This window comes from Haemorhous mexicanus, chromosome 3, assembly GCF_027477595.1.
Source record: "Haemorhous mexicanus isolate bHaeMex1 chromosome 3, bHaeMex1.pri, whole genome shotgun sequence".
Lineage (NCBI taxonomy): Eukaryota > Metazoa > Chordata > Aves > Passeriformes > Fringillidae > Haemorhous > Haemorhous mexicanus.
The window spans coordinates 54,791,657-54,815,619 of NC_082343.1; the positions used below are offsets into that span (position 1 = coordinate 54,791,657).

General features: G+C 42.4%; 1 protein-coding gene across 9 annotated transcripts in view; it reads right to left on the reverse strand.

Moving 5' to 3' along the window:
* The window catches only part of HIVEP2 (HIVEP zinc finger 2), a 136,891-nt gene that overhangs the window by 94,086 nt on the left and 18,842 nt on the right, over window positions 1-23,963 (reverse strand). For all 9 annotated transcript variants that reach the window (XM_059841873.1, XM_059841866.1, XM_059841872.1 and 6 more), the window contains exon 2: window positions 10,501-10,606. The gene's annotated coding sequence lies outside the window, so the exon portion shown is untranslated. The remainder of the gene's footprint in view (window positions 1-10,500; window positions 10,607-23,963) is intronic.

Sequence of the window (23,963 nt, forward strand, 5' to 3'; positions counted from 1 at the left end):
TTCAGAGAATTTGGGTTTTTTCCTTGAAACTTTTGGCAGTCAGCATGTGACACTTCTAATATAAGAAACCCACTGGCATTTCAAGGAAAAGCCAACCACCTTGATGGGGCTGCTCCCCTGAGGAAACAATGAAGGGAACACATTCTTCTCTGCATACCCTTTACCCTAAGGCACGTAACTTCCCAAGCACCTCCAGAGTTTCACAGCTCCCAAAACTCTGCTCGACCACCTACCCACTTTTTGGCCAACTGGCTGACCCAGAAAAGCAGCAGAGAAGCAGCAGCCACTGCAGGGAGGAAGAAGCCAGCACAGCTTGCAGAGCAGCACCGCGTGGGAAGGAGCTGCTGGCGGGGCACAAAGAGGGTCAGCTACGGCTTGCCCTGGAATGAGCAATGCAACGGGAGTCGGACACAGAGGTCATGAGAAGAAAGGACAGGGAAGAAAGAGCACACCAAGGGAATAAGCTTTCTTCTTCTACCGCAGTTAACTCCCCTAAATTTCCTCCCTCCTCCTGGTTCCCCAGTTTCCAAAAATAACCTATACAAAAGCAAAAACTGCAGAGGCAGGGAGCCTTAAAAGAGCTGCAGTCGGAAAATACAAAAAGGTGGCAAGGGAATTTATTTATAAGAAAAAAAGCCCGAGAAAAAAGAGACACGCTCTTTTTGGAAAAGAACAGTGACATCTTTTAGAGCGAAGCCATTTCTGCAGGGATGTAGGTCAATAGCTGAAACTAGCCCTTGTGGGGTCTCAGGTCCTGGGGCTGGTGTGGACAGCCAGAGGGGCCCAGGGGTTGTTTGGCCTCTCCCCAGGAAGCTGGAGAAGGCTTGGGCTGGTCTTGGTCCCTCCTACCCTCATATGATGCAGCTCAGCAAATGGTTCCTCTTTAGGCAGCCACACTTTTCATGTTTCTGGTATCAGAGGATGCTCGACATTTGCCCTTAAAAGTAAAGGCACCTTAATGTGGAAAACATCCTTTAGTGACTAAGAGAGTCAAGAGCAAATATCTGCACCCAAAGAATTCAGTTCCTCCCACATCAAAGCAACCTCCTAGAAAACTGATTATAAACAAATTAAAAAACAACTAGTGTGCCTATCAAAAATAATTGCTTTGCTGCTGGCAAAGAATTACAGACTCAGAGGGCCTGAAACAAACACTGGGGGTTAAATTTGATTCCTAATTGCTAGACTGGACAACAAGGTGAGGGAAGGGAAAAAAACTCCTCCTGTTGTGTGGAAATGGTTGTCCTGTTCACATGGCATCTGCGGGAAGGATGGTGTTCCTCTAACAACTGAGAAGTTAATTCTGGTACAGGCTGAGAGATTTGGGGTTACACAAACATCAGCCATCATAATTTCCACATCACACCGGCTTTGATTTCAGGAGTATTACAGCACTCCAAAGCCTCATGCAATTTTTTTGTCTCTGCTTTTCAGCCCTGATCAAAATAAGCAAGTATCAGCACATCTCTGCATCACTACAGTGAGATACAGGAACATCCCCACTCACTCCACAAAAAGCAGCAAGACACCACTCACTGTCAAAAGGTCTGTTTTTACCAACATATCCTTCTTGTGCCTTTCACCATTTGCTTTCTCTATAATAGGAAAAACTATTAAGGTCTCCAGGTCTCTCCTGTCCCAAGCTTTTAACATGAAATACTACCACATACTGCAGAGTATCTCAGGGATGAGTGCCCAGAGAACCATTCCACTTCCTGTACAACAAACCCGCTGTTTTGAATGAACATTTCTCCACCTCTGCAGACATTTGTTATCTTCTTGGATTTCAGTAGTGACATTCCAAAAAGTCTGCAGAACATTGGTAGCTGGCTCTGAGGAGGAATTCTAGACTGATGCCCCAAGCTCAGCCCTTGGGTGTTGCATAGCCACTGTGGTGGTCAGCCAGGCTTTGAGCCTCAGCCTGGCACACACTGGTACCACTGCCCACAAAACAACCTATTACAGACAGATGATGTTTCTCACCTTGGTGGTTCGTGAGAAAAGTTTAAAAATATAAAGCAAATACCACCTAAGTCTTTAGAAAAGAAGAAGCAGAAATGGCAGAAATTATTTGGAGGTTTGGAGCTTTGGAAAGGGTTTAAATCTCGTAATTTCTGATCTCTTTCTTCCCTTTTGTGCTTAAGTAACCATTTTCAAATGACACAGCTAGCAATGCCAATGAGCTGTTCCACAGCAATCTTCTTCAGCCTCCTATCAAGACAGAAGTCACCAGAATCTCAGAAAACATCCCCTGGCAAGCAATGGCACCAGGTGGGCCAAGCCATGCCTCCCTCAGAGAAGCAGCAAAGCTGTTGAGAGAGCAGCATTTTTAGGAGCGAAGTTTAGGAGAGTGGGAAGAAGACAGCTTCACACAGCCTTAGCTGTTTTTCCCAGCAGAGCACAGCTTGAGAAGGAAAAACACCACGAGCCTCTCCTCTTCTCTGGCTTGCCACAAAACAGGGGTGTATTTTTCAGCAGGATCCTCGGAGTCTGACACCGAACTTAGCTCAACTGACATGAAATGTTAATGTTTAGGAACAAGGTAGGTGGAGAGGAGGAGGAAAGAAGACATTCATTATTTGAAGCAGAATTCATTCAGAAGCTTCTTTGGAACAGCCAGAACTAAAATTTCCATTCAGCTCTTTATTTCTGGTAGCTAGATAGCTTGAACAACTGGAAGAGGGATCTAGAGGGAGCCCTTACCCCTGCCAGCATGGCAACAGCCCTTCCCCCAGATACCTTCAGAGAGAAGCAGGCACATTTTTATGACTGTGAGTCTTCAGATGCAGGATGAGCAGTTTTCCTTGGGGATATATTCATACTGGCTTTGGGCTTCCAGACATGGTGCACAGAAAAGATCTGCCTCCAACCACCCATTCTGGTGCCTGCAACAGCCTCCCAATATGGCCCTACTGCTCCTCACCAGCCCCCAAAACCTCCATAAGAAGAAGGTCACAAGCTCTTGGTGCTACAAACTTAGCAACTACTATTTAAAATAGGCTGGACTGTGCCATGAAATTCATCCATGTATTTTATGTATTTTCTCCTCTTCATGTCATTCTGAATTCTCCTCCCTCCGGTACCTTCTCCCACTTTGTGTATTTTAATTTTCTTGCTCTGTTTTTTGTTTGGTTTGGTTTTGTCTGCATTACATCTGAAAACCAGCTTTTCCCTCATAGACACCAGCGGAGCATCTCTTTCATTTGCTGCGCTCTTCCCTGCCCCATTTCTTCTCTGATCACCCTTCTGCCTGTGCTCTGTTTCCTTACTCTTCCCATCCTTGATTTCTCTCCTCCTTTTCTTCTTTCTTTGCAGCTCCTCTTGGTGCTTTCTCCTCATCCTTCCTGCCAAGCTGGCTGAGGCACTCCCCTGGGAAGGTGCTGACAAACAGCAGCTGGGCTGCTTGCAGGGTTTTATCAGGTAGGGACACCTACAAAGGAATCCTTCGGCTCTCCTGCTACATTGTTGACTGAAGTGATTCCTCCTCTTCCTTTTAGGGTTGCTTACACAGTTCCTTTGTCAAAACTCAGGAAAATGAAGGTGTGACATAATTTGGGAAGCATATGCCAGTATTTAATGAGCTACATCTGCTTCCTTGTTTTGGGGGGCTGTGCAGAAATCAGAAGCCACAACAACAACAGCAAAATTGTGAGGATGTCAAGTGCAGCATTAGCTGGGGACCTGGTCTTACCAGCGCTGCTCTCCCTAAGAAAGAGAACATTTTAAAATGACACCTTCTTACTTTGCAGCACTACTGCCTGGAGGGTGAAATCCACCCCTTTGTGGAATGCTGAGACAGGATCACTTCAGTGCTATTTATTTCCTTAGAAAGGATTTACCCACATTGCACTGGTCTCCTGAACAGGGTGAAATTTCCTCCAAGCAGAATCTCAAAACTCAAGGTTCCCACTGCAATGGAAGCAAGGCTTGTTTTTAAGAAAAAATATATTCCTGCTGCTATTTAACAACAAACAAACAAAAACCCCAAACCAAATTTTTAAAAAGGAAGAAAAGAGTACAGATTAAAAGAGAGATTAATTTTATCCCTCCTCTCCTCTTGCACAGTATAACCACAGTTGGAAGGTGGTCAGCTTTCTTCTTGCACAGCTTTCTTCTTGCACAGCAACTTCCAGCTGCAGAGCTATATTCATCCCCCAGTTAGAGAAACCTTGCTGAAATCTCTGGGCTAGATGCACTGGTACATTTGGGCTGCTTTGCCTGTTTTAGCAATACAGAGCAGCTGTAAATCCAGTTTAACTTGCCACTTCTGTCAGCTTTACCATGCCAGATTAGCACTGCTGTTAGCCTCACAAATATCAACATCTGGAGGTTCTCCTACTGCCCAGTCTGACTTTAAACCTTGCAAATCTGCAATTCATCCACCCATCAGCACAGCTGGCAGGATCAGCCTGAGGTAGTTCTTTACTCTGAGAAAAATCAATTTATCACAATCTCCCATCCTACATTCCTGCAATCAACCAAGCAGATCAAACAAAATTCACTTAATGATCAGCTCTCAGTTACTCCCTGGACAATTGCCCAGTTGTTCTGGAGGGTGACTCCTGACCCTCTCTGAGAGCAGGTGCCTTTCTAGTGCAGGTCTGTGAATCCAAGTCAGCTGGGAAAACAAAACACACCAATTCTTTGCACTTCTGTATTTCTTTGGATGCCATGAAACAGAGCTAAGTCTTGTTTCCTGCTCCTCAGCCAGGGGAGGTAGGGGAAACTGGAAGTAGATGCAGAGAAAGGCAGAAAGAGGGCAGATCAAAAGGATCAAGGAAAATAATATTAATAATAAAAAAACCACCAAACAAACAAAAACTGAGCAACCACCCACTGCTTCACTCTGCTCTGTAAAGCAGTACATCTTGGAAACAATATGTCCCTCCACCCCCATTCCAAGTCTTTTTCTCTAGGGATATACAACCATCTCAGGGATTAATATCATTTTCTTGCAACATTCAAGTGCTGCTGCACTTACAGTCTTATAAAAAAACCTCCAAAAACCCAGCTTCTTCATTTGCTTTCTGCCTGAGAAAAATGTATGTAAAGAAGAATCAGAGAGATTGGAGTGGGGTGGGGGGAGCAGGTGTATTCATGTCACTTTGATTTTCTAAGAGCAAAGGCTTTACTTTATATACAAATAAGTTAAGGGGAAAATTTTCGGTGCATTTAATTTATTTTTGCCCAGCTCAGTCCCTGCCCCTCACTCTGAATGCATTAATACATCCACCTTCAGCACAGTCGGGCCCTCCGTGTTGCCATGGAACTGAAACCTTTGCAGTTTGGATGGCGATGCACTCATGCTGTATTTATGCTTTGGAAGCACACTGTTCTTACACTTCCTATAACAGAAGCAAAATCACTGCATAGCATTAACTCCCTTCGTATTTAAGGCATTCAATGCCTTTCTTGCCTGCTCGTCTTCACACAGAGTTTGCTTTTTCTATCTTGCCACATGCAAATGAAACACATTTGACATAACTATTCCCGTCTTCATGAACTCAATAGCTCACACACTGGGCACATCACAGAAGGGCCACAAGACTGTGGTCTTTCCCTCTTTAATAGGAGGCCGCTGTCAGGCCTGCAACAGCTGAGAAAGGGCTGCAGAAAGCATAAATGTATGAAATATATGTGGATACAGAAAAGTATTATCCTTCAAGGTGGCATTTAAGCAGACTTTTTAAACCTAATAAACCTATGTATTGCTAATGCTCTCGATGCTCCTGAATATTCTTTTGTACCCATTTGAATAAACAAATTACACCATAAAGATCCTGCAGTAGGGACAAATTCTTTCAATACCTTTCCTTAACAACCTAGACTGGTGGGACATCAGTGGTGAGCACAGCTTTGGGCACTTCAGTTAGAAGAAAAACAAAGTCAGTACAATTCTGTGTCATCCTAAAGATTCGGCCTACACTGATTATCTTCAGCAGATCTGAGCCTTTTGCCAACGCTTCTGAAAATGCCTGTACACAAATTGCAAATGCATAGATTTCTATGCTGAAAGCAAAAGCAGAGTACAAAAATATCCAACTTCATTATAAAAAAGATTACCATATTAAATAAATAAACAAACAAACAAATAGCCATTCATGTGTGTAAACATTGGATCTGTACCTGCAGAAACAACTGGAAGCCAGTCCATGGTCTGAAGCCAGCTTGAGGCTTTTTTTGTCCCAAGTTAAATATTTGCATAGTATTAAGCTTAAAATTAAAGCATTTGCTGAAGAAACTTGCTGACTTGTGTATATGGAAAAACAAGAGGGAATTTACTGTCCCTGCACACTGGGGCAGATTCTTGGGATGCCTTCTCCTTCCCATGAATTCCTGGACAGCAGAGAGACAGACAGACTACCAACCGGGGAATTCCCCTCTTGGTTTCTGCAGTATTTTGTGCACAGGCTGGACAGAGAGGCAATAACCCAGGTAGTGACTTTATGAAGGCACCATTTGTTGCTTTGGTGCCTGCCCCTCGACCACCTGGTAACACTCCTTCCTTTTAGCATTGTCCCCAGCTCAGAAAAGCCCCATTCACGCAGTACCTCCACCCGTGCAGGTTTGACTGGTCCCTGTGCCGCTCCCAGCTCCCCATTTCTGCTGGCTGGGCCAGCATGCCGGGCCGCTGGCAGGCTCCAGCCACTCACTGCCCCAGGGACACGGGCTGGGGGCTGCCCACAGAGGGGCTTTCTCAGGCAGGGTTGGCTCCTGGCGCCCACTTGCCAAAATAGGGCACAAAAGCACTGCTGTGTCTGTGTCCCTGTCTGTCAAGGCAGCTGATTCCCCATCCCCAGGAGCTAGTGGTGCACACGAGACCCTGTGAGTGCCTGTGCCAGAAGGGTACCCCCTTCTGCCCCCAGCAGAGGCAGAGCTGTGCTGGCAGCATAAGCTCCCTCTCCTCCTTCCATCGTCAGCACATGTCTGACAGTCGCACGTCCCCATCGCTGCGCCCATTACCGCCAGTGTACGCAAGGCTCTCACCATCACTTTTCTAGCTACAGGAAAATGTATATTGAGCTGTGATGAAAGGCCAGCGCAATGTCAAGAGAATTAAAAGGACTCCAGAGACTGATTAGAGTCAAAAAGGAAAGGATTTATGATGGTTAATAAAGTTAAACCTGCCCAGAGTCCTGCTTATTCTTTCCAACTGGAGGTAATCAGATCTTAAAGGAAAAATTATTAAGGTGTAAAATTATTAAGGGTATTACCATCCCCTCTGAAAGAAAACCTATGTGTTGCTGTGAAGCACCTGGCCAGGAGAGAGTCAGGCTCACTGTGGCACCTACACTGACCCCAAGGAAGAGAGGAAAAGGAGATACATCACCTGCCCTGTGCCTTGGGCTAGCAGCAAGGACCTCAGCACCCATCATGAATGTCACCTGAACAGCCCCAGTGGCACCTGCCACTCCGTAGGTAGTAGCTGGGACAGAGCTAGGATTTCCACAGGCCATGGAGCACCATGCCACACCTCAGCAACAAGCATGGGAAGACAGGGAAGAAAAGCTTCCCCCTCTGCTGGCACTTCAGATCCACAAGGGAAAAGGACAAAGCAAAGAAGGAAGCTTTTGCTTCTCCCAGTCTAGTGTCACATATGCACCTCCTGCTGAAGAATGCAATCTACCTGGATACCACAGGACTGCTCTGAAACTTGATTTGTTTTATAATCCAATGTGCCTAAAAGTTAACATAATTTTACAAGACACTGGAGCTGGTTGCCCAAAGCAGCTGTGGGTGTCCCAACCCTGGAAGTGTTCCAGGCCAGGCTGGATGGTGCTATGAGCAACCTGGTCTAGTGGAAAGTGTCCCTGCTCATGGCAGGGGTGTTGGAACTCTATGGTCTTTAAAAGTGCTTTCCAACTGAAGTTGTTCTATGATTCTAAGAAGTCAGTGATTTTCCACATTGAAATAACAAAGCTGAGAGAAGGCAAATCAAAGTGGAGGACCAAAGTTTAAAAAACTACTGGGAATTTTCTATCCATATCTAAATTACATGCACTTTATTGGATCTCAAGTTTTCATTTTTCTACTGCTTAATAATCACAAATATGTTATATATACCCTTTCCATTTTGTCATTCTTTCACTATATTACATCAAATTTAATTTCCTGTGGAAGTGTGCAATCTTTTCAGCTGTCACTGTCTCAGAAGCTTTTCTGTAATAAGCGGAGCCTCGTCCTCTGGCAGGTCAATCTTTTATGAGCTGTGCTCCTGCAGATTAGCTTCCTGAAATGTTTGCAATGCTATATGAGAACTGGCAAAAGAGGAGAACCAAAATAACAGCCAAAAGGAAAAATAAACATGAAAACCTTCACTTCCTTCTGACTCCTGTGTTCACCGGTCAAAGGAAATTTCATTTTGATGTGTGTAGATGGCAAATCCGTGAAGGTTATTGCCGCGTACCAGAAGCTTCACGAGGTGCGAGACACAGTCTCCCGTGCCCTTCAGCTCATTAAAAGTACAGCTGTGAGATGGCTGCTCGCCCTTTGTGCTGGGGAGCACGGAGACCTGCAAGCAGCCACCGCTCCGACAGCTGCCTCTTCCCAGCGCCTGCCCTCGGCACTCCGAGAGGGCCCCAAAAAGCCACATTCCACCAGGAAAGGGAAAATGTCAACCGAGACGCACTCATGCTTTTCATGATGAGATACCTGTGATGGCAGGAAAGCAGACCAGCTGGTCTGCTGGGTCCTTTCCAGACCTCTGCCCCTGCAGGACATGAAACTCATTTTCTTCAAACCAGCTTTCCATTTCTAATTCTTACACACGCACCAAAACAACTTATTTACAAAAACACATACCAACAAATTCTTCTGAATGTTTGAAAATGAATCAACTCACAAGAAACATAAGCAACAGAAACTCTTATTCCTGTATCCCTCCTGAAAAGGTGCTTAGGCATGGACAACAGAAGAGACATCTGAACAAATACAGTGTCTGCAAAGGGTCATGTTAATGATGTTTAGCCAGCAGAGACTACGGAGAGTGGCTAAAGAGCCATGCTAGAAGCCCTGCCAGCAGAAGCAGGTGCAATGCTTGCTCACTTCAGTGGTAGATATCACCTCTGAGAGCTTCTCTTTGAATTGTCCAGCCCGATGTGGAAACCTTCACCAACCAACACACAGGCTACACCAGCTGTGAAGTGCTCTCCCAAAACACACTGCATTGATCTGTGAGGAACAATCTTTCTCTTCCTGCTCCCTGTAAGACTTCTGCCTTGCTTTCCCTCTCTCACATCACTGCTGTAGCAGTGGATCATCCATATTTCTGACAGTGTCTTCAAAATCACACATAAAAACACAGTGCATTAAACCCAGATATATACTTTTAGAGCAAACAGTCATCTCTCCTTATCACATGTAACAAGCATTTCGCTAATTGAGTTCTCATTATTTTGTCTATCCATTCCCTTGTAATTCTGTTTTACATTTGTATTTTTAATACATAATCTCTAAGAAATGGCTAAGAAGTAAAAAAAAAAAAAAAAAAAATCCAAGCAGGGAACATAACTTTAAAAGAAGGTGTTAAATGCAGTGCTATTCCACTCCCATCAGCATGAAGAAATTTTTTCAGCCAGCTTTGCTGGAAGTTGCATTGGGGCCATAAGTCAGATGAAGATGCTCCATGCTAACAGCTACGTGGTCTGCTCTGAACTGCTTTAGAACCTAAGACAACAATGTAATCACTCTCATAAAACCATTTTGCCATAGTCTTACAGGACCTGAGTGTGTGAGTTAAAAATATCAAGCCAGAATCATAGAAAAGAAAAACATGCAAGCTATCAGTGACCTTAGAATTTCTGTCTTGTAGGCCATAAATTAAGTAGCCTCCCTTCACCAGATGTGGATCTCAGTCTCCATTTCCTTATACAAGCTGAGGAAAACAGGCTAAAATATGAATTTACTTCCTATCGAAATCTTGGTCAAAGATGGTGGGTGATGTAAAGATGAACATCAGGAAAATAACTGCCATCATCTGGTTGAGTTTGGTAAAATGGAGTTAATTTACACTTCTTTAGGGACTCACTGGTGTGTGAAAATAATCTAATTTATACTGACCAGAAATTGAAAATGTAATGAAGAAAGAAAGCAATTAACGACCTTTCCTAAATACAAAAAAAAAGGACTGCTGCAAGTGCAGCAATACAGTTAAAGTACAGAGCCCTTCACCCTACTGCTACCACTGCCTCCTTCTTGAGAGAGAGAATAATCATCTGTATATCTACATATCCTCACTGCACCAGTATAATCTCATCCAAAGGAAACACTGGTAGAATGCTTCTACCAATATCTGTGAATAAATACATGTTCACTTAAAAACAGTTCACTATTCTGCATACAGGCCAGGCCTAGCAGATAAACATCTGCTGGAACAGCTCCATGTAACTGGCTGTACATGTGGCTTAACGTTCACTTCAATGACTTTTAGCACCTTCTTGTTATTGTTTCTGTGCTGTTCCAACAAGCAATGGTTAATGTAAGATGCAGACGTTCACATACCGTGTACTTGTGAATAACTGGTTCCCAGAGATGCGGCAGTGATAACATTGTCATCGTAGGAGTCAAAGTAGCTCAGGGTAGATCACATGTCAGAAGAGGGTCCCACCTGAAAGTATAACAAATCCAGATACTAAGTTCATCATATTCACAGGTTTACAGCAAGCTCTGCCAATGCATTTGTGCATTTCACACATTCATTCTGTGCATTAACAGGTTCTGGGCTTTTTCCAGGCTCACAGAAAACATTCTGCCATTCACAGTGGCAAGCAAAAGTGCCCTGCTGTAGGCAAACTGTTTTGGCCCACTGCTCTGGACCATATTTTAGGCATTCTATCTAAGCATTGAAAACTAGTTTTCAGTATTAAAGCAGAAGCTGTTACTGTCTGATGGACAGATACAGAACTTCGGATTTCCCATTTGTCAGGTCCTTGAAAAGCGTGTCATTCCTTTTACCAGTACACCAAACTGGCATTGCCAGTTTGGCTTTATCTTCCCTTTTTTTTTTCCCCCCCAAACATTGTAAACTGATGGTTTGGAACTAGATGCAATGCTGGAGCTCTCTTGTAAGCTGTTTTCTTGAGATCACTTCCCACTGGTCACTACAATCACCTTATTTATAATCATATGATAATCATATGATAATTTAAAACCACCTGATGGGTGAGTCTGTTTTTAAATATTTTGGTAGGCAACCAATGCAGAGATGGAAAATGAGCTTGCCTTAGCAGTGCTATCTGCAATGACAAGACACACTGCAACAAACAAACAAACAAACGACTCAATTTCTTAATCAAGCCTCCCCAAACAGAAGCTGATCTTTCTCCTACTCTACAAGCTGCATCTCATCCGAGACTAAGTGGTTTTCAAGAAGAAAGCCTGGTATATAACAAAGAATTTTCAAGAATTTAGATTTTAGGTATAGTTTATATTTTATAAATTACTCTAATGCTTCTTAGAGTTCATGCGCCCAAAGTGGCTTGGCTCTTGCCTTTATTACACTTCAGTGAGCAGCCTGAACACCTCACAGTTCACTAGTATCATGTACACCTTAATTTGCTGCCACCTAAGCAAGTCAGTGTCTCCTATATTCTGCATTGGTTTTCAATAACAAGTGTAAAACCATGTAAAGACAAAGCTGCAAAGAACATAATCCATGTGTCCAAAACAACAACCAAAATTATAGGTGAAGGGCAGTATACTGCCCATGGGTATTATGCTGCAATGCAATATCTGAAGACTGCCTGCTCTGAAACAGTATTAACACCAACAGAGTCGTGCACCTATTTGTGGGCACAGGCAGACACCTGCCAGACACCGAGGTGAGCTGCAGAGCCACAGCATGGACCCAGCAGCAGTGAGGAAAACGGGGGAGCAGTGACTGCCCTGAGGCACCGCTGGCTGCAGAGAGCTATCCGAGTCTCAGACAGATCTGCTCTACGGAACTGCTGAAATTTTCTTTCCCAACAACTCTCCTTCACCTACAAAAGCAAAATTTCTCAACCTGTTGAAGCCTTAAAAACATCTTCCTTCCCAGAGGAATCATTTGTGACATACCCCCCCACAGAAGGGTAAACACAGCCAACTGCCTCCAACAGAAAAACACAGTAAGACATGCAAAACATTCTTCCTCTGCTTGCAGATTTTTTTGGAGACATTTAATAATCTGTCCCTAATGACTGCACCTAATCATTTACCTTGCAAACTACCAGGACTTTTCAGGTGAATAATTTAAACATTTTTCTTTCTTTTTCTTTATGTCTGTTAACAGTAGTGTTAGAAAATGAAAACTCTCACAAATACTTTAATTTTAAAGTTCTAAATCACCACATGAATTGAAAAGAATGATCACCAGATAGCTACATCATGAACAGAAATATACAGCACACATGGAACCAAGTGAAATGCAGTCTGTCATCTCTAGTGAATCAGTTCAAACCTAACTCAAGTTGGTAGCTATTACCAGCTACCTTTGGCTTCCGACTCTCCAGTGTCCTGTAGGAAATCAGTTTTTAATTCTCCATTTGATTCCCTTTTGCTCAGATTTCTTCACTGAGTCTTTATCCTCTTCCTTGCCCAGGTCTAGATTTTCAAGGCGACCAGTTATGCCTCATTTCAGAGCCTCTGTCTCTCTCTTCATAGTTGAGATGGGAGTGATCTCAGAGACTGTGTAGAAGAAAGCCAAAACTGCTCAAAACAAACCACTTTAAGTGGAGCCAGAGGCACTAATGAGCAACAGCTTAGAACTGATGTAATTACTCATGATCCTGACAACTTTCAAGATCTTTTACATAGATCTTTCCGGCAGAAGCCTCCTAATTCCTTACCTGAGTTGAGAAACAAACACCAAAGTCCCAGAAATTCACCTAAAAATTGCAAGTCCTAGAAGAGCTTCTTTAAGGCAAAAGCATAGTCTTTCTAGGTGAAGCAGAAGCATGGAAGCCATTGTGAAATGAAATGGAAGTGGAAATTATATGGGCGGTATTTAGGTACGTGGTTCTAGCAATTATGGAAATAGTGTTGACAGAAATCCACTGGGGACCCAGTGCTTAAAATCTCAGTGGGAGAAAGACTGGGAATTAAACATACAAATCAATAGAGTCTCTACAGAAAGAGAAACTGGGAAGAAAATGGATACAGTTCTTGTCCAAACTGTTTATTTTCTATACCTAGACAGTGATAATCTCTAGTGCTATCAATTAAAACCTTCCTTTTCACAAGCAATGTTTTAAGGAAATGCAATATTAGGAACAGTTAGAAAAATTAATGGAAGCTGAAATTAAATTTTTGCTTCCAACTTAATTCCAGACATGTGTGCCATCACTTCTTAAAACTGAGTCCATATGTCTTAGGACTATCCTAAAACTGCATTTATACATACCAAACTACAGATAAGTTACTCCCTTGTCTCAAAGTTACTCCTTTCTAACAACAAAGTACAGCACTGAAGAAGCAAATATGCAATCTTTTGTATTATTAGTATTCATATCAATGCACACAGTGACATCAGACCAACAGAGCCACAAGTATTTAGAAAGTCCCTAGAAACACATTGTTGTGCTCTAGGACTTACCAGGTTTTTAGCAATTCTTTCTCCCCATGCTAATTTGAAGAATGAATGAGGACTTAAGAAATAGACAAAAGCAGCTAAACCAAAAGCTTAGATTGATTATATACAAGCATCAAACTCTTTACTAAATGGAGGTTGGGAGGTATCAAGCCTCGAAAACTTTCCAGATACATATAATAGAACATATTTTATAATAAATTTAATTAAAAACTGTAGCTTCTAGTTTCAAAAAAATATACCTCTTAATAGCCTTTCAGAAAAATAGGGTTTAAAGTTAAATAGAAATATGCAATTAATGATCTGAAAAAAAAAAATTCTGTCCTTTCCTCTCAATAAATCTAAGACTCAAGTATTGCTTTTCTGGCACCTGTTTTCTGTTTTACAACTTCAGCATGATTTCAGTAAAGGTGAGAAAGCTGGTATTTTGTTCTCTCTGCCATCAGAAGCCGCATTACAGACACAACTGCACTTGTATGCTTTACTATGAAACGCAAAAAGTGGATGGATGGATGGATGGATGGATGGATGGATGGATGGATGGATGGATGGATGGAGTGAGTGACAGTAAAATATATCAGACTGACATCCATGCAGACTGAAGCCCTCTTCTCCATACAGAAGAGGCACAGTGCTTGACAATGGCACAGGCTTTTCCCCAATCCACGTCTCCGCACACACTGCAGCTGCACTCTGGGAGGAAAACAGGAGCAGTGGTTTCTCAGTAGCCGGGAATTACACTGCTGATATTCAGTTCTGCCTGTGTAATGTCTGGGCAAACACAAACAGGTCACATCAACAAGTGGGAGGGCAAGCAGGAAGAGAGGGAGAGAAAGGAGATGCAGCTGCAGACAGGGGGTAAACTGCACAAGGGGGTTCCACGGTGATGCACAGCAATCTGCTGCCCAACAGCACTGGGGAATTCAGAAACCGCAAACTGGAAGCAGTCCCTGGCATAAAGCTGCACAAAAGGAGTGAGGGGCGTGCCAGAGCTGCACAGAAAATAAAGCATGAAAATCTCCAGACAATTTACTTTTTCTTTCCCTTTTTTGATAGCCTGCAGAGAAAGCCTCTAAAATTAAAAAATACTTGTTAGACTGACATATATTCCACAGCACTACTTAATTAATCAAGTACATATTCTTTGTCACTTTGTCACTCTATGACTTGCTTTGACCTTTCTCTCTTTTAGACTAATCTTTTTTTTTTTATTTTTTAAATTCCGCCCCTTATTTTCATGAATGTTTGTGATCACAAAATATATTGAGAGTGACAGACAGTAAACATTACTGGAGGCTGTTGCACTTGGACTGTGACTTGGACTGTGATGTGAATGATCATCCAGAGGCGGGTATATGAGCTCAGAGTTAGAAGGTCATTCCAATGCCCATCCCTCCAAAAATCAACACTTTTGAAAAACAACCTCTAAAATCAAGATCTAACACCAGGAGAATTTCACAGTAACTCCTATTTCTATTCCAGCCACAGTAATGAAACTCATTTCAGAGATCAAAAGTCATTAAACAGAGAATGTTGACAAATGAGACAGAAGATGCTGGGGATATGAAAGCACAGGGAAAAACACCCCATTCCACCCCATATCCCACTGAGATATAACATCCCAAGCACTGGTGAGAGACACGCAGAAAAAGACAGACAGAGTCAGTCTAGAAATGCACAAAGAGATTTGATCACTAATCAGAGACAGAAACCCATCTGAAAGTCACAAGTGTCTCTGCAGGCTCTGAAAGACAGAATTAAATTGGCTTAGTACTATATTCAAAAAGGAATTTAATTAGCTGACATTAAGCAGGATAAGTTTGCGGTACCATGTTGCTCTGACAAGCTGTCTCCAGAAGGGTAAGTGGAAGGTAAAATCTTATTTTTCAGGATGAGATTACGGCCATGCACTGAGACAGAAGGTAATGGCATGTCTGCTGAGGGCAGCTGAAACTTGGTGCTGGACATTTCATCTCACCCTATAAAAGGATGGTATGTGATAGACGAGCCAGAAGTGCAAGTTTCAGATTCTGCACGTTTATTCATATGGCTGTGCAGCTTCATCCTCCTTCTGCTGTTGCCACTTACATAAAGAAGAGAACCTTGGTGTATAACCTCTGCCAGGAGCTTTTTCTCCAGTTTCTCTCAGAGCTGCTCCCTGGAAAGACTACAGTACCCTAGGTGCAATTTATTTATTTTTGTTTACAAGAGAGCAGGTTGGTCCCTGTTTGGAAGAACAAGGTCTGTGCAGGGGGCAGACACACCGTCTGCTCACTGGGCAGGCTGACACATCCATCGGCTGCTGCTGTGTGTTTTATGGGCGCACCCACAGCACCCCTGCTCTGCTCTTCCAGGACTTCTCTGCGTGTACTGGAACCTGCCCATCACAGAGCAGCCTGCAAGCAGGGTGGTGGTGTTTGACAGCAAATAAAGGGAAACACAAAGTATGGCAAAAATCTAGCAGCACATAGTGACGAATGAAGAATCAATGGTAAAACGCATACTAAATCCAAATTGTTTCCCCAAGGAACACTTGGAGGAAATTGAACAATACATTTTAAAGGAAAAGTCCCATGAATACAGGATGTAACAAGCCTTGCCTTCTCATGCCTCCTTGTATTGATAAATTTAGTTCTGGAGATAGACATCTCACTGTCAGTGCTAGAAATTCTGCTTATTGTCAAAGCAGGCACATGCATCCCACGGTGTGACCAGGAAAGTTATTGCTCACCACACTTATACTAATTAATTTCTCAGCTCTGTCACACCAGAACCAAGCCAGATTTACCAAGCAAGACGGATTTACCAAGCAAGCTTCACCCATCCCATTAGCAAGTCATTAAGGAGGTGTTCTTCCATCCCCTGACAGAAGTGCACCGCAATATGAAATCTTAATTTAGGCTGGCAGTGCCCTTCTTCCTCCCGTGACTCCTCTCTCCAGGAGTGTAGCTAGGCAGTGTGACCTTGTGTGGCAGCTCACAGATTTTGAGTGCTAGCACAACACACGGCATGCCCTTCTCTGGCACCACATTAATCACCCTACGTTAATGACTTCAGCTGATAAAGCACCCTGTGTACCCAGCCATCCTCCCAGTGCCTGCATCTACAGCAGTACATTGAACACGCCCTTTCCCATACCCTGCCACCGTGTCACCCACTAGTAGAGAAAAAGCCACTGAGAGTCTCAGCTGGCACTCATGGGTGAAAACCCGTTTTACCAGTCGAGAGACCCCAGTTTTACTAGCCATTTGACAGGTGACCCTGAATCTCTCTCCTTTTTTCACACGGAAGAATCCTACTTCTTTCCAGCTACAATGAGAACCACAGATACAAGATCCCACTAATTACTGGGAAGTATCTACACCACCTATTACTCTACATAGCTACAGATCAGAACTACCGTCAACTAAACAAACAGAGCAACAGAGAACATATGATTTTGTAGTATTATTTCTTAATTATTTCACTCTCTTCCAGGAAACTCGAGTCCACAGCTGAGCACAAATAAAGACACAAGATCTTTATGATAAGAAAAGCAAAACAATGGCCTGACATGACCTAATGAAAGCACAGGATACTAGTCCCCCAGGGTAGAAATCTCCTTATTCCAAAACTTCCTTTCAAGTGTTTTGAATATGTTACTAAACAAAGAAAACAAGACATTCACTTTTGCAAGGCAGTAACATTTTTTTAAATCGTGGTATCTGACATTATTCCATAAATCATCCACAAAATCAATGTGCTTTATGTCAGCTAGGACCTTTAAACTTAAGAATAAAACAAGTTTAGGACTGAATTGCAGTGCAAAGATACATGTAATAAACTAGATATGTCAAAAGCTTCAGGGGAAAAAGGGTTGCTGAAGGTTTAACATGGTTTAACAGAGGCACACAGATTTACCTCTGTGATGCTAAGTGATGTATGGTGCTGGGAGTGCCACCAAATCATAGGACTTGAGAAACAGACCGAGTTCTTAGCCACCAGTGATTTCTTACCTGACCATGAAGGGCATCTCACAATCTGTCTCCATCTTTGATCCCTGTGATAATATTTCTTTCCTCTCCTCATCTGTCAAGTACTTATGCTGTAAATTCAGTGAGTTTGAAGATGTAAAGACAAGGAAGGCTACATCTTCATAGAAGATTTTAGATATTACCACACAGACAATAAAAGTCATGGTAATAAAAAAATTACTAGCATGACACAATTCTAACATTTTACCATTTTCACATAGGTTCCCATCTGGAAAGTATTCTCAAAGGAATTAATTCAACCTTCCTCCCAACATCTCTTTTGTAACCTTGTTTCCTATGTAAAAAAAGCCCTGCAATCACAAACTGTGTGTGATGTCACGCCTGTGTCTATCCGCCTCCTCTTAATAATTTCTCTAAAGACATTCAACAAAGAGGTAGCAGTTTCAAAATTACTCAGTTGCCAGAAGGTCCTTCCAATTCCAACTTATGCTTAGACAGGAGAGAGATGGTCAGCACTCATGTTAAGGGAAAAATCTTCCATGCTGAGTCAGAGAGCACAGAACTTGCAGATAAAACACTGAGACACAAAACGGTGCCAAGAGCTGAAGTTCACAACTACAGGTGCACCCATATGGCTAAAATAAAAGTGGGAAAGGAAGCAAATTCACCCACTGGAGTACACTGGCCCAGCTACCCAACCATCGTGAGATGCACAGTTTGTCTCTGTGGTCTGTGCCTCACTAGGAAAAGCCTACAAGGCTCCCACTGCCCAAGTGTCTCCCATGGGGTTTTCCAGGGAGGACACAGTGCAGCATTTGAAAAATCCTGAAGCCCTCAGTGAGAAGATACTGCTTTAAAATGGTGAGAGGAAAGCCAGGTAGCTGTTGCAGAAGAAAATACACATACATACACCCACCCCTGAGTGCTCATTACAGTTGCAAAGACAAAATTCCAAACCTGCAATAATACAATATTGTCTCTCTTGTTCTGACACAACTGGCTGTTTCAGCAAAATGTAACAACAAAATCAAAATAAACACCACTGATGAACTTCACTGCTGTCCTCTCAAAAAGCTGTGTCTGCCAATAATTACATTCCTGCTACTGCCACTGCAACACAGGAAAGTCAGATCAGCAGCAGGTAAATTATAAAATTAGAACCAGCAACACTGAAATTATAATCTTTTTTTTGCTGTAAAAACTAAAAATAAAAAAAAATTTGAAGGATACATAATTGTATCATTAATTATATCAAAACACATCTAGATGTTGATGATACTTCAAATATACTGTGTAATAAAAAATATGATGAAACAACTTTTGAAGTAATTAGTTTTGAAGTCATTTATTACTCATTCCCATACTTGATAAGAAAACAAATATTATACTTATTTATTTATTTATTTATTTATTTATTTATTTTAGGCTATCAAAAGCATCATATTCTGAAAGTGGTCATTTCTTTCCACTACCAGTTTGTAGCATCCTGCTTCCATCTCTGCAGTTTAGTAACTCAGAGTTTCATCTGCTGTTGTGAGGGAAAAGATTTGAGTAAGTGCAACTACAAGAAATGGCTTGTAGTTGAAAGACAAATGACAGCAGGATGGAACACATAACAGAATATTTTAGAAGTCTAAAATTTTTCTTCATATTGATATAATATGGACAACAGATGGGTTTTTAAATGCAGCTCTTGATACAACTTTGCATGTGAGAAGGAAAATAATTTGGAGTTCACGGGAACAGGAGCAGATTGTTCTGTGAATCCAGTTGGTGTCATTCTGCACCCTTAAATTCTCCTGCAAAATACTGTAAGCAGAACAGCAGGAGTCCCAAAATTCCCCATGCTGGCTCCAGCTCAATAAGCCATTCCTATTCACAAAGTATATAACCACATACTTAACTTCAGGAGAATGTGTAGGACCCAGTGATTTCACTACAGCTTAGGAATCCATCTGAAATTAAAGTTTCTCTTAGGGGCTTTGCTAATGAAACACCAGATTCATCTGGCAGATATTTGTGCTGCATTTCTCTCATGCCTTGGCTGCTGACTGCACCTTAGTTAGGCTATTTTTCCTCTTAAGTAAAGGAGATGGAACTGCACTCCAAAGCCACATGCAGCCTGACTTTTGCAATGTCTTCTATTTGTAACACCATAAATAGTCTGAGCAGAGGTGCCCACAGTAAATGGCACAACTATTGGTCACTCTGAGAATGGTCACTTAAAAACAGACACAAGCAAAAACAAAAATTAAGTTCAAACCCTGCAGTCAGTTTTAGCACAAAGCCCCTGTTGGCTCCCTATGGATCAATGGCATCTGTCTACAGGACATCTCTGTAAGATAAGGACATGAAGAGAACACTGCACAACAGTGACACTGCTGTCCCTCACTCATATTGATGAATGTAACTCACATGAAAATCAGTGTAAGGCGGTGTGAATCTTGCCCCAAACTCATGAGCTGTGTAGCAGAACCAGGAATTGAAGCTGTGGGTGCTGAGTCCCCACCCAGCCTGCTAGTCACTAGACCATACTTCCTTGGGTAGAGGATCACTGCTGAGCTCACAGACAGTAAAACATGCCACCACCATAAACTCAAAGGTCTACTCCATGCATATGACGTTGCCATTTCTAGTTTTGATGCAAAGCATTCAAACTCCAAGTGCAAACACATGCATTTAAAGCAGTTTTTCAGATGGAATGAAGTATACATTGAAGCAGTGAGTGTTATGCTAATTTTCAGAGTTTCTTAGCAAAATGGTTGCAAAAAAACTGTCATTACCATTTTGAATCTGCAAGAATGACATGTCAGCAGCAATAAAAAGATTTCTTCCTTACTATTGCAACCAGGCACCTTACTGCATGCAGTATGCCAGGAAAACAGACTTGCTGCAGGAGGAATTGAACTGGCACAAGCACAACAGAAAGGATTTTAATCTACAAGCACTGCACTGTGGCAAGCAACTGCACAAGGAAGCATGCTCCAAGCAGATAAACCAAATCTTGCATGATGCACTCAAAAAAACAATTCCACTCTCAAAGTAAACCTTGCGACAAACATCTCCAAAGTTTGGGAAGGTTCAAAACCAGAGCCTGCCAAGGTAAAGAAAGACAGCACATATTTTTGCAGGGTGAAACCTGTTCTCTACAATAGAGAAGGGTGTTGTATCGGTGCTTAGAAAGAAACATGCACCATGGCAACACCACGAGGGTGTTGAACTCGCCTTGGTAACCGAGTGATGGTGTAATCAACACAATCCCACAGCCAGCCCTGGCTACAACTGAACAAAAGCTTTTGCTTCTCATCCCCACAAACAGGGAAACCATCATGACTTGTGATCTGTCTCTCCCAAAGCAGTGGCAGGTTCACAAGGGACTGGCTGAGGGGTAGCAGGACTGCAACAAGCACAATCACCAGAACCAGGCTAATGCTCTCAAATCCATCCCTGTGACAAGGAGCCAAGACCACACACCCACTTAGGCTACATATTATACAAATTTCAGTATTACCTGGGCTCCAATTTTACACACACTGCAGCTCTGCAGAGGTTGTGTTGCAGCAACACATCGTGGAAACAGGATGGCCTTTGCATGGCTCCCGACACAGTACAAGGCACACAGTACAACCAGAGTTAAAAGAAAGTAAGTCTGAAGTAATGAGAAGATTTGTTTAAAACTCTCCCTATCTTAATCTATTCTTTATTTTTATCAGACTTACTGTAAATTTGTTCGAGTTTTTTTTAAATGCTTCAATCTGCTAAGAAAAGTCTTCTTGCAGATGGACTGGTAATGAAATACAAATAGAATGCTTAATATGAAAAATTTAATGCACAACATATTTTTTTCCTTTACTTATTTCATCTTAATTTGCACCTAGTCATTTTCATGCTGAGCATCTCATTTGGTTAAATAATTAGTGTAAATTAAATTTCACCTTTTTTAACAGGCAAAAATGGTGAAACTGGGTTGGTAATTGTTTCAAGTTTTGCCACAACATGGAAACAACTTGATAACCTGACAACACTTAAGGGTTTGAAAGAACAAGATACACAAAAGCAAGGAAAATTAAACTCTGTACAGCAACTTGAAGGGCAAGAAATCCCTCCGTGCAGAGCCTTATGACATGGAGCAGTAACCTCTGAAGATCTATTCCAAGACCTCAGGATGTAAGAGTTTACTCCTGTGCAAGCCACTGCCTGCTCATGCACAGAGGTACACCCCCTCCTTGTCCATGCATCACTGCCACTCGTGGCAATGTACTTTCTTCCATCCAGCAGCCACATGCTTACCCCACTCTGCTCACTGACAGATTTCAAAAGAAACATGGTGAACAACCCTCACTCCTCACAGGCACCGATCCCAGCTACGCTCATCTGCCATGGCACCGTCCTGTGCCTGCACAGCCCAGCTCACCTGCCAGCTCATCCCCCAGCTCTCCTCCCCATCAGCCCTCAGCCCACCCCTGGCTGCCCCCCAGCAAAAGCCAGCAGGCACAGGCTCTCACCTGACAAGATAAGGCAGCAGAGAGCAACAACAACCCCTTCTGCAGCCATGCCCATCTCCAGGATCCTACCAAAACACGGGGTGGAAACTCCCATGGGCCCCGTGATGCTCCCTCTGACTCTCCTGGCTTTACAAGTCATGGCTCTTAACAAAGCCACAAGGACTTCTCATCCGAAAGAGTAAGGGAAACTCAGGTAAAGTACACCCAATAAAGGACACTCAAACCCTCCTAAGTAGCCATAGCAGCAAAGTGCACCTACAAAAATTCCAACAATTTTATACAGTGTCCCCACACAATGTCCATCTGTATCAAGTAAATCATGGAGCTGCAGAAAGGACACGACCATTAGTCAGACAAAACCCACTACAGAGTCAAAAGTAATAAATAATGGAGTTGATAGAAACAGAAAGCATTTGATGAACTCTAATTTTGGTTTTCACCATGCAGGTTCAGGAAAATGTCTTTCTCCACCTACAAAGCCACGGTGCCCTCATGTGCCACTGTTTGGATTCCCAGCTCTAAGCTTCCACTGCTCCAACAGTAACGTGACTATACAAAACTAAGTCGATTCAGTACAATAAATGAAAATTCTCCAGAAGACTGATTTTTTTTTTTTTTAAGTTTTCATAAAAAAAGCAAGTTTCTTCTGAAGGATGTTGTACTGACAGTCCAAGAGAAATCCTTCATTTGTTTGGAAAATAAGGACATACCAAGAGCAACGTGATTCACTTCCTTATAGCACCTTTTTGACATCCCTTGGCCATGACCTGGATGGCCTCCAGTGTGAGAAAATTCTCATTTCCGTCTGTGCTTGTTCATCCCCTGTCTCTGGGCTGAGGTTATCAGCACTGGTGCTGGCTACAGCAGCGGCTTACAGAGGCTGCTTGTCACTGTAACATCTCAGCTGCCACCTGTGCCAAGGCGCCATCAGCCACTGTGCTCATGTACACATGGCAGCACAGGAGACAATCAATATCAGCACTCATTTTTGGCCATCTGTTGTTAATAACAATAAAGTTTAAAAGTACAGGAGTTCATAACCCTATGCCACAGTTTACAGATGTTTCATTTAGAGATAAAAGGAAAAATATATAATTATTTGATCAAAATGAGGGGGAGCAGGACAGTTTGAAAGGGAATTCAGGAGCACTAAAGCATTCCTTTCCAAAATAGTCACTATTCCTAATCCTTTCCTAAAGATATTCTTGCACCTTTATCTTCTGACATTATTATTTAACATCTGTATATGTGCCACTAAAGCAAGAAGTCATCCCAGGCTTAACAACTCAGCATGACTTTGAAGATCAAGCCTAAGTAACAGCAGAGAAAATTGTCGAGGAAATATTATTAAAGGAAAAATTAGCTTAAAATCAATTGCTTTTATTCTAATGCATTCATATAATCACTTGCCTCTCCCTTCTATAAACTGGTTGTAAAATCTCTTGAGACAGAGGACTGTTGTGCTGCACACATGCCTAATGATACTATAAGGGCATATTAAAAAAAGGAAGGAGAAAGATTTATATAACACTTTACAGGGAAAATCACAGCTCATCAAGTTATTTTCTTTTACGTGTGAAATCAGGCCCATTTAAAGGAATTTTCCCATTTTTTACCCCAGAGGAAAAAGAAGGGGGAGGGGGGTGGGCTGGAGGGAATTTTTTGTGCACATATATAAAACCCTCCAAGAACTGTGCATGCTTGAGGAAATTCACTCTTCTGTCTGTTAAACATTCCCATCCCAAGACTGTGTTTCAAGACACATCCTTCTAATGAATAGCTGGACCTTGTCTGTACAGCTGGGAGTACCAACACACAGCCTGTCATCTCAAAACCCAGTCACATCCTATTCTGCAAAAGGTTGAGTGCCGTTACTTCTTTGCCTATCTTGCTTTTTCCTGCTAGCAAGCATCTCGCCAG